General features: G+C 42.7%; 1 protein-coding gene across 3 annotated transcripts in view; it reads left to right on the top strand.

Moving 5' to 3' along the window:
• The window catches only part of si:dkey-237h12.3 (teneurin-3), a 209101-nt gene that overhangs the window by 45476 nt on the left and 149435 nt on the right, over positions 1–14190 (top strand). Inside the window, exon 1 of one of the 3 annotated variants that reach the window (XM_037076953.1) lies at positions 9313–10279. The exons of the other annotated variants lie outside the window; for them this stretch is intronic. The gene's annotated coding sequence lies outside the window, so the exon portion shown is untranslated. Of the gene's footprint in view, positions 1–9312; positions 10280–14190 lie in introns of those variants that run through there. 3 annotated transcript variants of the gene reach the window in all.

The following is a 14190-nucleotide window of genomic DNA, read 5'->3' as shown; positions in this document are numbered from 1 at the left end:
TGTATAATGCTTTGAGAAAGAAAAGTTCCAGCTATATTGAAGAGATGGCAGACATCTTCTCCACAACTCAGTGACTCACAATGAAACAGTCCAGGTGGATAAACGGCATTTATTTCTTTAAAATGTACAGTATAGTGCAGAGCAGACATCTCTTTCAGAAACAACTCATGATCTGATGTGAGGTCACCACAACAAACACATCAAGCTCAAGCAGACTCAGAAAATTCCAGCCGGGCAGCCAATTAAAATGGTCGTGATCGTGGCATGGCTCACCTGTGTGTTGTCTCACTAACAGCAGATTTGTCTTACAGTATGATAGTTACAGGTTACACTCACATGGGGCCGGGCTGCGGCTCAGCAGGTAGATTGGTGGACGACCAATCAGACGGTCTGTGGTTTGATCCCCGGCCCCCACAGTCGGCATGTCGGAGTGTCCTTTGGCAAGATACTGAAACCCAAATTGCTCCCACTGGCTCCTCCATCGATGTGTGAGTGTACGTATGAATGGTTATCGCTCCTGATGAGCAGGTGGCTCCTCGCATGGTAGCCTCAGCCACCAGTGTGTGGATGTGTGTGTGAATGGATGAATGCGGACTTGTGTTGCAAAGTGCTTCAAGTGGTCGCTTAGACCAGAAAAGCGGTGTTTAAATACAGCCCATTCACACTGGAATATCTCTGTCATAAACTCACTGAGGGACTGTAGGAAATGTACCGGTGCAGTTCGACATCTCCAGCGCAGACCTGCTGTAAAATGTGTCATCGACTGGGACATCTGTGTAGGATTTAGTGCTTTTGTCACCTGAGAATGAGCCTTTTATATGCTATATGCTCTTACATGCTTGGTGAGATGAGGTTTATTCAGTTGGTTGCATCCCCTATGCTAGATGCCACTAAATCATACACACTGGAACTTTAAATTCGATGTGCAATATTGGCAAATGATGGCAAAATGAATAGTTCCAGTTGAAAAGCGTTTCCTTCCTTTGAGACGTTATTTTCACAGCGTTTCTTCAGCGAGAGGACGCGTTCCGAGTGAAGCTCTCTCTCCCACCATCTAATAATCATACGCTTTTGTTCAGGTTTTGATGCAGTAAATCAAAGTTTCACTGCTGTAAACACACTACTGAATTCCAAGTTTTCATCCAATTTATCATCGCCTCAACAGACCTGACAAAGGGAAGTTGTTTTCTGCCTGGATGGAAATCAAACCAGAGGTGTCTTTTCTGGGGGAGTGTGTTTTCAAACCCAAAGCCAATTAAAAAAAACAGCCTCCAGTTCCAAAAGAGTCTTGTTATCCAACACTTCCTGAGGAGACTTTCTGCAGATCTCTGAGTGCGAGACAGAGGTGTGGCCAAATGTAATACATTCAAGACACTGTGCCTCCGTAATGTGAGATCGTTCTTTTTAAATCAGGGGCGTGTTTTAACACTGTGAATGGGTTTTAACACACACAAAAGTGTTACTGCACAGATTGCTCAGAAAATTCCTCCATCTCATTTATACTGACCATAGTTATCTATCATATTCAGAGCGTGATAACAGAGGAGATGTTGGGACATCTGGGATCAATGTGCCATTTTGATCCCTCAACCAATGTCATGTCAGTCAGGAGGAAGCTGGTTTGATGGAGATGGGTGATAACAGGCAGCCGGTTTAAAGGGCCTATAGTGCTCCTTAATGTGACTATGCTCTTGAATATTGTAATAATTTATGTCAGAAACCACTTGTTTTATTGTGTTCACTAAGAAAATATTAAAGATTTTGATCTGAAATTTCACCTCGTAGTTTTTGACTCAAATCAATGCAAGAAGGGAAAAAAAGGAAATTATGTTGGACGAAGTCAAGATCATATTTATTCAGCAAGGTTTATTTCTAAAGAAATGCACAAATGTCATAAAACAAATAGATAACAAAACTCAATAATATAAAGTATAATACAAACATTATGGTGGAACAGATCAAAAGTCTGTTATTACTGGATTTAATTTTTATGTAAACTTCCAGTTCAGTTGCCACTTTTGATTTTACATGTATGGACAATATTTAATGTTTAAACATGCATGTAGAAAGGTAGAAAATGTAATGTAACAAACATATTTAGGGATCTAAGTATCTATTTCAGCAACGATTAGGACTGTCGTGTTGTCCTTTAGTCTGGAGCTGGACTGTAGGTTTAACACAGCCTCAGGTACAACTCAACAACGGGGAAGTGGAAGTAAAGTGAGCGCACAGTGCAGAGAAGAAGGGCATGAAGGATCTTACCTGCAGTGAAGGAAAAGGCAGCACACAGCGTCCACTGAGACAGGAGACAGCCCGACATCTTTGTATTTTAAGTTTGAGAAGTGAGAAGAGTGTTACTCCTGTTGTGTAGGAAGGGAGGAAGTACATGTAGCAGTGTTAGCTGGGTGTGTGATTATTACTGTGGTTTCATGCGGAGAAAACCTGGTTTTATATTTAAATAAGAACAACTCTGTTTTTTTTCTCTTTTCCACCAGAGTTTGTGGGTCTGCACAGGATGTTTAAACGTTGGTCAACCTGCTGAAAATCTCCTAATGACCCGATCAACTCTTCCTGCAGGCAAAGTCGCCCGTTTGTTATTTTTGTCTGACGCGTCACGTTTCACATCACGAATGTGCTGGAAACAGTTGAAACAGAAGAGAAAACAATAACAAACCCATCGTTAAAGAAGCAGAGACGTGACTCGATTCACTGCCAGAGTTTGAGCCATTCAGTCCAACAACATTTGGAAATTATTTTATCTGCCTTCAAGTTAACCAGGAACTAAACCTGAGGTTAGCTAGCTTCTCTATTCTTTCCCCCAATATCTGTACCGATAATGGATATTCGAAGCTGTTGTTGTTGGATCATTAGCAGTTTTTCAAAAAATATGATAATGACATCAAATATTTGTAAATTTTGCAAACTTTAAAAGGCTAGAATGGTACCCAGCACAACGTATAATTCAGTCAAGCCTAATCTAATATCACTCTCAGTGTCCGGACTATAAAAGAAGCCCACCCTGATTTTTTTCTCATCAGGGTCCATGCATCCTGAGAAATGAATGAAAATGTTGAGAGAAGCTCTCTCAGTGTTCGAGGTAGTAAGAAGAACATTCCTGGATTCGTGCCTTTTATCCCAGTATACACCAAAAAATGAATCGGGTCTTTTCTGGGCTGTGACCCGTCCTCCAGCCAAGTTTTTGTAGAAACCGGTTCAGTAGTTTTTGTGTAATCCTGCTGACAAACCAACAAACAAACCAACACAGGTGAAAATAAAACCTCCTGGCAGAGGTTACAAACAATGTTGATACCGAGTTCTGTACGAGACGCATCACTTCTACACTCCTTGGTTGTCTCTGCTGCACAAACACTGATCCAATATATTTACAGTAAGCTACCATCAGCCCGTGTATATATCTCGATCTAGGTCTGTATGTATCATCATCATCATGCTTTAATGTCAGCGATCCTCCAGTGTTTGTATTCCACTTGACTCACATTTGCATTTCATTCACTTTCTTTTCCAACAGGTAATGTCTCCTTCAAACAAACTTAGAAACTAATTTGATGTTTACCAGAGACGATGGTGTCGCTCCTGTGAGTGAACACACACAGGAAACTGAGGGCCGCCTACAGAAAGTGAGACTCCAGCAGAATGGCAGTGATTTTTCTAAGATGTGCAGAGTAGCATTAACTTCTCTGAGAGACAACAGCAGCTGTTCGGTGTCTCACACTCCACTTACGGACGTCGGTGTTGTTTACACGCAGACAGGCGGAGATGTGTGTTTGTTGACCAGGCGAACTCTTCAACCCTCAAACTGGATGACCACCAACTTCATCCAGCTTCAACCAGTGAACTTGTGACTTGTGTGGAGTTGTTAGAAAACTTACTGATTTCTTCTCGTCCATGTTTTCATTTATCCCACGGTGAGCTGCCAGTGAACAACACGCACTCAGTTTACACACTCGAGCATTTACTCGATGAAAGTTCAAGGTTCTTCTTTTCATACTTTTCCGTAGCGCTTACCAGTCGATATATGACTCTGCCTTACATACTTTAAGTGCTGGAGTTACTATATAACCGTTGGAGATACACACAAATACTTTTGAGCCTCTTCATGTGAGCGGTGAGCCAAAAATAAATTCCCAGTGTTGGTATGTTCAGGTGGTGCAATTTAACAGAAAAAACAAATCAAGTCTTTGCCTTTTTCATCAGTAAATTACTGCTGTAGCTGGGAACGGACTGTATCTACCCACACTATCGTAAAGAGGAATATACTGTTTTTATTTTTATATGATGATTACGTATTTTGACAATTTTATACCAGAGTTAGATTTGGTTTTATTGACTCGTAACTCCCAATGTTACCCAGACGGCCATCTAAAACGTCTGCTCAAATAAAAACATGTTTATGCAGCAGGACGCTGCTGCTGAGGAGGAACTGCTGCGTTTGGTTATACTCCACCATAAATCCACACACACACACACACACACACACACACACACACACACACACACACACACACACACACACACACACACACACACACACACAAAGTTATATTTTACTAGATTAAAATTACCCAGTTACTTACTGAAAAAGTGTGTTTTATCTGTGGGTGCCGGCCTCTCTGCTTACCAGTTAATCTCTTCAAGTGGGCTGCATGTAGTTCGCGAGGTCTCCTACCACTAGCTTTGATTCCACACATGTCTCTTCCCTTTGAGGCTGTCCATCCATCTGAAAAATTTAGAATGACACTGAGCCTGTTTGATATTTCAAAAGGTGGTTTGCTTTCACTGTAAGTCCCTTTTAACCACATACTGAAAAAAGAAAAAAAAACTCTATTTCCGACGGCGAGAACTGTGAATATCTTTTTTTCTTTAAAGGGGCACGATGTAGCTTCGGAGAAGAAAATTCAAACTCAGAATTTTAATATTGACAATATTATTGAGGTTATCAAGCAAACTAATTTTACATTTTTTTCCCTAACTGAATAAACAAGCTGTTCTCAGGTGAAAATAAGGTCCCAGAACAATGTCTGAAGCTAGGAGGGTGGCAGGGTCCGCCACATATAAACAGCGTAAAATGGTATGAATGGTTTTGTCCTTTGTTTGTTTATTAGTTTAATCAGTTATGCTAATGAGCAGAGTTTATTTAGTTTGTTCAGGCACAAATATAATAATAATAATAATAATAATAATAATAATAATAATAATAATAATAATAATAATGATAATAATAATAATAATAATAATGAACATAAATTGAAAAAAATTGTGGACAAATTTGATGTTTTTCTTTCTGGAAAAATTAGTAAGAAAAACGTGTTTGTTAGGTTTTTAATCCAGAACAAAAAATTTAAAATTAAAAAAAAGAGAGAGAGAGAGATTGTTATTTAAGATGTACGTTTTGTAATTTGAGATTAAAGGAGCATGATGTAGTTTTTGAAAAGAAATTCAAATTCAGAAATGTAAAAAAATGATATTATTCAGGTAATGATGTAAACTCAAATATATATTTTTTCCTTCATCAGTGAATAAACAAGCTGTCCTCAGATGAAAATCAGGTCCCAGAACACTGTCTGAAGCTAGGAAGGTGGCAGGGTCCGCCACATCTAAACAAAGTAAAACGATATGAATTGTGTTTTTTGTTCATTCAGTCATGGAAATGAAGAGAAGTTGTTCATTTAGTTGGTTTGGACATAAAAAAAAAAATAAAAAAAAAATCATTCAAGAAAGATTTTTTTCTTTCATTTCGTTTTCATTCCCCAAAACCACACAGAGCATCTTTAAGGTCCGAGTGTGAGAAGATTATTTTTTTTTACTGGCCAGAAAAATGTTTCCTGTCTGTCTGGTTCTCATGTTTTCTAGTACCGTCTTTGATCTGGCGGCGCTATAGCGACCCACTATAATCAATAGAAATGTTCAGAGAGTGGCCTCGGAAGAAAACCAAGGCCCTCCCACCCAGTTTCAAAGTGTCCTCTGAGATTTGAAAGCTTGGCAGCGAGGCATCCATCCCCGTCCTCCTTTACTGTAGGCGACTGTGAAATATTTTGCTCCCTGTGAATAAATCTGAGACTCATTTGTGGAAGCTAACACTTCCTCTTTGTATTAAAATTTTACTTTTAGAAAATCTTCAAATTGCCTTTAAATAAACTTTCGTCTTGGCCATTAAATGTTTTGCTGCCTTTTTCCCTCTCGCTGCATGTCAGAAGAGAAAAGGTGCTTCCCTAAAATCCTGGCTGTATAACCGAGGGTGAAAGCTGTTTTGTCCCTTTGGAAGGGATTCATTTCCACATGAAAAGGGAAGTACTGTCCAATCCCTTTATACATGTCCGTTTAGTTAGCCCAACACAATAGTAGACCAACGAAAGGCAATAGCCTTTGCAGTGTGAAAATAATGCATGGCACATATACGGAGCGCACATCTATTGTTACTGTTTCTTTGTAACATACATCAGACAAGACAGGACACAGTTTTGAACACATCAGACTCGCTGTCTGACCCCTTGGGGACAAATTCCTGCATACACAGGACGAGTAAGGAGTGTATGCATAATTTGTCAATGTTGCCTTTTTTATAATGTCCACTGGTGTCTCCCTGTCCCCGCGGTGTGGCCCATCTGTTTTCTCTGCTGATACTGAACATGTGTAAAACATACGGAGCCGAAGAGAGATATGGGCTTTTTATTCTTTAATGTATGCTATGCTCTTGGGCTTTAATGGTGAAGTTTCTGGTTCATGTTTTGTGTATTCAGGCGCGCTCCCTGCAAAACCGTAGGTAGCCTTGGAGGCGAATGCAGCAAATATGTCCCTGCATTTAATTTTAGTGACTATTCCTGACTTTAATCTACGAGTCTAAAAAAAGGCACGGCACTACAGGATGCATGAATCAAGCCCTGCGTGGTCGCGCTGATAAAACTGTATTCTGACTCTATCATTAATCTATAACGTGTCCGAGGGCCATTTGTTTGATATGCAGCGTACTTTTTTGTCGAATCCTCACATCTCCAACACATTCAAGTTCCAGTTACAAATTCATTTTCATGTGAAACACAGTCACAGTTGCTCATTACATCATGCTTTAGCCTTTGAATGTGGATGTTGGAAGTGACTGGTCTCCAATAGAGGGCACAGTTGACTGCATGGACGCGCACGGCGAGTGGGACTGGCAGGAAAGTAAAGCCTCTGCCGAAGGTCTCACTAAAAAAAGGAAAACTGTATTAAGGATGGAAACTAAAGATGAGTTGTAGCAGGAGAATTTCCTTTTTTTTTTTTTTTAACTGAAACAGAATGAACTATTTTCTTTGGTTCAAGAAAGTGAAGGACTGTTAATCTATCATTAACCCTCTGGTGTACCAAAATTTGAAAGAACCTTCATGTGGATGAAATGTGTGAATATGTTGCTTAGTAACTAACTTCCACGTACAGTCGCTCTGAAAGCCCCCAAGAATATTACAGGAGAGGGAAAAAAGTGGTTTGACTTGAAGGAGAGGAAAAAGGGATGAGCGGCAGCAGGAGGGGTGCTGGCTTCATCAGCCCATACAAAAATCCCTCTCCTTTTTCATGTCCTTTCTTTCTCTCCCCTCCTTTTTTTTTCCTCATGCCCTTGACTGAAGATTGAATGGCAGAGTTGGAGATAGATTGTTGGGCAGTTGCCTTTCATGCAGATAATGCCATTTGATGAAGGCGAGTTTTTGATGTGCTCCGGGTATAATAGAAGAATCAAGCATCGAAGGCCAGGGCTGATTTTGCTTGGAGAAAAGCTGTCCTCAGTGATAACTTCATCACTGCATGTGGTCGGACGTGGGGTAAATTCAGGAAGGGGATTTAAAAAAAAATGTGCCCAGTCAGAGCTGCAGAAGTTGGCCCCCTATTGAGCTATGGGGCCTGCAGACCATAGCTTGAAGGTCTGTGATCTACCACTGGTATTGTTAGTCTTTCTCTCTTCTCCCTCCCTCAGAACCAAAACGACTTTGCCTCAAAATGCCTTTCTAGTGGGATTAGTGGGCTGTTGCTTTTGTAATTAATGAAACTCTGCTTTCTGCGGTCTCTCCTCTAAATGCTATCATTTGAAGCCTACGAGATAGGGGTCTCGCATGTTTTCTTCAATCGCACAAAAGCCTATTTAAAGTAAATGTGGGTTTGGTGTAAGACCGGGGATGGAAGATGGCCAGAAGCCATGTGTACTTATCTCTGTGACCGGAGCTCATCGAGATGAAGTTTCCACACTTACAAAATGCTGAAGAGCTTCAATACTGTCGCTGAAATCAGGCGCTTAAGTCCTGCGACCCCTCGCTGTCTACTGTATGTTAAAATGAAATCTTACAGTTATACATTACAAGAACATCCTTTATGCTTTAGAGCTGAAACTGTTCGTATTTACTGCTGCGGTGGATCAGTTCTGCTACCGATGTCGGCCCGAGTAAAACAATATGAATCAAGCTGCGTTCAACAGTAAGTCATTTAAAGCGCTCTTGTTTGTCTAACAGTGTAATTAACAGCTCCAGTAACCCTGAGCTGCTACAGCTCTGTGTGAAATAACACGTTTATTTGCATCAGTCCATCTCTTTGTCAGACTGAAGGTGAGAAATTTGAGATTTGAGAGTTGGCAAAATATATGGCAGCACATGGGAACCAAGAGACGGATGTAAACAGGAAGTAGATACTGCTATTGGCCTTAAAGTGGCACTATGCAATTTTGGAGAAGAAATTAAAATGTTAATATTAACAATATCATTGTGTTAATGATGCAAACTCATGAGATTTCTTTGTTTTTCCCATAACTGCATTTAACAAGCGGTTATCAGAGGGAAGTGAGCTAGAAAGTTGGCAGGGTCCGCCACATGTAAACAAAGAAAAACAGGATGAAATTGTTTATTTAGTTTGTTTACATGTTAATAAAAATCAGTCAGTGAAGATCTTTCTCTTTCTTCACTGAAACAACAGAATGCACCTTTAATTTACAGGGTTTTTTAAAAAAAATTTAATTTTTATGAAGCTGACAGTCGACTACACACTTGAACTTATGACATCCTGTAAGTTCACCTGCAGTTGAACCACAGGTGAGCCTGTAAAACATAGAAGGATGTAAACAGGAAGTAACTTCTGCTGCTGTCTTTAAAGAAGCACTGTGTCGTTTCTGAGGAGGAAATAAAACTCAGAATGTGATTATTAACAATATCATGGACGCAATAATACAAACTCAGATGTATTTAGTTTTTTCACAACTGAATAAACAAGCTGGAAATGAGCTAGAAAGGTGGCAGGGTCCGCCACATATAGACAAAGACAAACAGGATGACATTGTTTTGTCTTTTAGCAGTTTGACATCAGTTTGTGTGTTCAGTCAGGACAATGAAGACGGTTTGTTTATTTAGTTCGTTTACACATAAAATAATAATACTAATACGTTTCTTCACCAAAATTACAGAATGCGCCTTTAATTATTGGGGCCATTAATGAGCCTTCACACTTCTTCATGATGTCCTTCAGGTTCACGCCGGGTCCTCTCAGGTGAACACTTCCTCTGTGCGTCTCTGCGTGCAGCTGCATGTTGCTCTCCGGCTGCAGGTCACACTTGACCCTCCTTTTTCCTTCCTAATCCGCCGGCCTATAACACCGCTCCGGTGCTGATAGGCAGACCAGATGCGACGCTGAGCAAAGCGACGGGATGCGCAGTTTATCAGCTGACAAGTGCATATCGGACAAAAGAGCAGCTGAGCGGCTGCTGAGCCTCCGCATCCTCACCATCCTGTGAGTTTTCTTTAAGGGGGGGGCGAGAGAAAGAAAAAACCCTCCTGCGCCGCTGCCGGGGCGTCAGGAAACACAAGTGCGTTACTTCTCCTCAAAGGGGACAACTGCATTGTTGGGGAAGTACTGACCGAGCCGAGCCGAACCGAGCCGAGCCGCGGGGAGGACCAGGAAGATCTGCGAGCAGAGGCACGTTTCACACGGAGCTGGCAGCCGAAGCTCTCCAGCTCCTGACAGCAGTAACGCAGCGCAGCATCCCCGCACTTCTCTCCGAGGCTGTGCGCGGTCAGTGTCGACGACCGAGCAGAGAGGTTCTCTGTGGAGGTTTGAAGAACAGGTTTCTCTGCGAACTGTTTCAGCTGAGCCACATCGGACGCGCGGCTTTGCTTTTTTTCTGTCTTTTTTTGGCGAGAAAAACGCGCCGCGACGCGCCGTGCACGCTGCCGCCTGCAAGTTTGGACTAAAGCGCACCGCTGGAAGTTTATCTGCCTCTGGGCTCGGACGAGCTCGCTGAAGCTCCGTGCAGGTCAGTGTGCTCTTTGTGTTCCTCTCCTCGTCCTCGGCTCCGTATGGCGTGATTGAGATAATCGGTGGTCGTTGTTCAATAATGGTGTCTAATTTGGTCTGTGCGCTCTGTTGCAACATCCCGAGTCCCCTGACAAGACGTGGAGTCGGAACCTGCCGGGCTGCCAACCCCCTTTTCTCATCACTATCTTGATGAAATGAATTAGATCATACTTTGATTCAGACCCAGTGGATTGTTCGCAGAATTACTGCTTTAATGAGTACAAGTGTTGAGCAGGATGCGAACAGGAGCAGTTTTTGGGGAATGGTACGTCACAACCTGGAGTTTAATGTTGAAAAAGACACAATTTATTAAAAAAAAAAAAAGAAAGGAAAGCAAAAAAAAAAAGTCCTCTCGTGTGCTTTCAAATGTCTGGTGATTAAGATGCAACACTAGATTGTGTTGCTGCCTCTCCTCTCCTCAGTGACAATAAGAACATAATCTCCCTCTCTGCCTCCATCACCTCTCACCTCAGTGTCCTCAAGACATCTGACCACGAGCTGACACTGTGGGATGGCTGTCCTCCAACCACTGAATTTATCTGCACATAAAATGCTTTATTAGAGCCTGAAAGCCTCACTGGCGTGTAAATCACCTGCAGAGATAACCCGCTCAATCCACTCATAATTCAGGTGTCGATGAGCTTGCGCACTCTCTCGCTAAACTGTACCAAATCTATGCTTTTCGGGGGGCCCCAGGTGAAAGGAGCTGGAGAAATGTCCTCGGACCCCTTGAATTTAATAGAGGGCCCCGAGGAAAGTTGAGTTTGGCGCAGGGATTCGAAGCCTCTTGGGTCGGAGACGCGCCTGCGGAAACTTTTCAGGTGAATTTTCTGCATTAGGAGAGAGGGACGGTTACCCGGCGACCGATTTATAGAAATGCAGTGTTTAATTTGTGCCACGATTTTGTGTGGTAGTAATAGTGGTGGTAGTAGAATTTATTCGGAAGGAGCTGTTAATTAAAAAAAAATGGTTCACATCCTCCTCTTATTGTTTTCTCACTGCCTGGCTCGAGCCAGCGAGAAATGTTGATGTGATTTTCTCTGTGCCATGGATCTGCAAACACACGCACGGCAGCCCAGAAGGACAGCATATCTGTCCAGATAAACAGGTTTATGGCTATTGTCCGGAGTGCTGTTGAGGAACTGCAGCTCTTGAGGCCATTCTCTGTTTCATATTAGTGTTCTGACAGGGACTGGAATAGTGGAGTAAAACAGATCTTCAGCACTTCAGGCCTTAGTAGTGACTTATGCCAGCTGAAGGGCACGAGTCACCCCCCCATCAACCCACCCTGTGGGCTACATGAGAGCAAAAATCAGCTCTAAACTACCAGAGGAACAGTCTGTCTTCCTTGTGTCAGCCTGTACAGGCATTACAGTGACACTTATTGGGTGATATTGAACATGTGGTTTTGTAGCAGAGCAGCAGAACACGAGTACAGCTGGTATTCTTTATTTTCAAGCCACTGATAATAATTTAAACTGACTCTCTGGAACATGACAGTCTCTGATGCCAGCGTACGTACAAAGCCTGATAAATGAAGTGTTTTTGAGTTTACGCTTTCCAGATTCACACCTGGGGTGGGAACTCTGCTCTCGTGCACCATCAACACATTTGTGCACGGAAAGCAAACCGCTGTCTGAGATCCGGCGTGCCTTAATGTGGCAGACGATCGCGTTGAGACATTTAAGCTCGCTGCTGTGACCCCTTATTAAGGCTTCAGCCTCGCGCCTCAGCTTCAGACTTCATCGCCCTTTAATCCCACTAATCAAAGGAGGTGACTACAATTTCTGATGCAGCCGGGAGCAGGAGATTCTCGAGGTGGTTCTTACTGCACCCGGAGCTTAAAACCATCTAATTAATTCAGAAATATTCGAATAACTGTGTACACAACACTGCCACTCCATGTTCTTGTGCTTAAGTAATTTCCCCTTTCATTATTCCTGTGGAGAATTTAATATTCTGTGTGATGAGAACTGCCTCCTTTAGGGATAATGCCGGCTTGAGCGCTGGCCCTAAACAGTTTTATAGATTATTAAGGGGCAATCAAGATGACTTCTCTCCCTCTGTAAAAATTACTCCTCCAAGATCTGAGAGATATGGAGGGGGGAGTCGATGCAGAGATCCGCGCCTGTAATATCTCTTATTACTTGTTGATGCCGATCGTGGCTCAGGAGATGACCTTATGAATTAAAACATTTGATATGGCAGACAGCGTGGCCGAGTCGCCTGTTTCAACACATCAGAGCAAACACGTGAAGGTTAATGCAGCCTGACAAACTACCCACAGTTCCCTGGGCTCGACGGATCGGTTCCATGTCATATTTACTTTACATAATTGCTGCCCTCTAATCTGTTACTATTAACACACAGCCTGCGTGGCTATTGTCTGCCGCGCTCTCTGTCACCTGTTTTCTCTCTCGGTACGTTTTCTCTTTGCTCCCCAGAGAGCAGCCGGGCATCATGATGAATCGTCGGTGTGAAAGGAAAGCATTCCAAGACGCGTGGTGACGATACTCTAGAAACGTAAAGGGCCCCCGGCCTCGGAATGGCGGTGCTTCCATTAGCGTGCGGGCTCGCATGTTTGCCTTTAATGACCTTAAATCAGGGGATTATTCGGGTTTTGGCGCAACGATGTGACACTTGAGGCTTTAGGAAGTTTACCCCGATGAGGAAAAAAAAAAAAAATGTTTTTCCTGCAAGTTGCCAAATTATTGCTGAAAGTCACCCTAGGATTTGTGGGGGGGTGGAGGAGGGGGAGGGGATTGCGTGCTCTTGAAATGTGCTTAGAGTAGGGATATTTAGTGACAGCACTTGATGCATTACCACTGTGGTCCTTAACTACATTGTATGCTGCTCGAGAGAAGAGTAAAAAAAAAAAAAACGGTATGGATGCGAGCAGTTTCAGGACTGAATGTACTTTATGCTTTCTGTGAAGTCGCCGCGGTGTGTTTGTAAATCGCTTTAATATAACTTATTGTTTTTACCTAATTCATAAACATCTTTTTGTTGAATTAAAATACGGATGACTCAACGAGCGTGAGTCACAGCTAGGAATCTAAATAGAATTCTGTATTAACCTAAAGATAGATTTGCATAGTGTTTTCCATCTGGGATATTTGCTCAGTATAATGTGATACCTGCCGTTGCATTTTGATTGGGACGGGCAGAGTGGAGCCTCCTGGAGGGTGGCTGCTGCAGACTGACTGCGTGAACTGACGCATCGAGCGCACCACGGATTCATGCATCATACATGCAAATGGTGGCGATGCGTGGTGTGTAGGTGTTTACGGTCAAAACGTGAAGCCGGGACTTGTTCTTGAGCCGTCTGTGGTTTGCTTGGGTCAAGAAAAGGCGAATGTTCGAAGCGTGACCATCTCTTGGTTTTATCTCCACCATTTATTTCCGCTCTCTTGCCAAAAGCAGGCTGAGATGAAAGCCACCTGTGATTAGCCACAGGATGCCGTCCTGCTGGTCCAGCTCTGGGAGCAGCACCGCTTCACACTGTTGTAACCTACAGATTAACATTTATGACTCAGCATGCTCGGGTGGACTTTCTGGGTCAAGACCAAGTGGCAAGATTGAGGAGTGGGCCCGACTTTGTAACGGTGCAACTCTCACTGCATGCGCCGGGGCTGAGCGTGGCGGGGAGAGCCAGAGCAGAATTGTGCTTAGTTCTGTCATAGGGCGAACAAAATAGAAATGCATTGTGCTCTCTGCTTGTGAAAATTGCCCCGGGTGAATACCTGCTCCGCTGCTAGGTTTAGCGGTTGTGAAATATAGACATTGTATTCAAAGTCGGGAAATGTTACATATTTAAAGGACATCACAAAGAAAAAAGAGCCTCTGTCATTAACACCTGCACACGGTTGA

This window comes from Acanthopagrus latus, chromosome 18, assembly GCF_904848185.1.
Source record: "Acanthopagrus latus isolate v.2019 chromosome 18, fAcaLat1.1, whole genome shotgun sequence".
Taxonomy (NCBI): domain Eukaryota; kingdom Metazoa; phylum Chordata; class Actinopteri; order Spariformes; family Sparidae; genus Acanthopagrus; species Acanthopagrus latus.
Note: the sequence above shows the minus strand (reverse complement) of the source record. Positions and strands in the feature narration are given on the sequence as shown.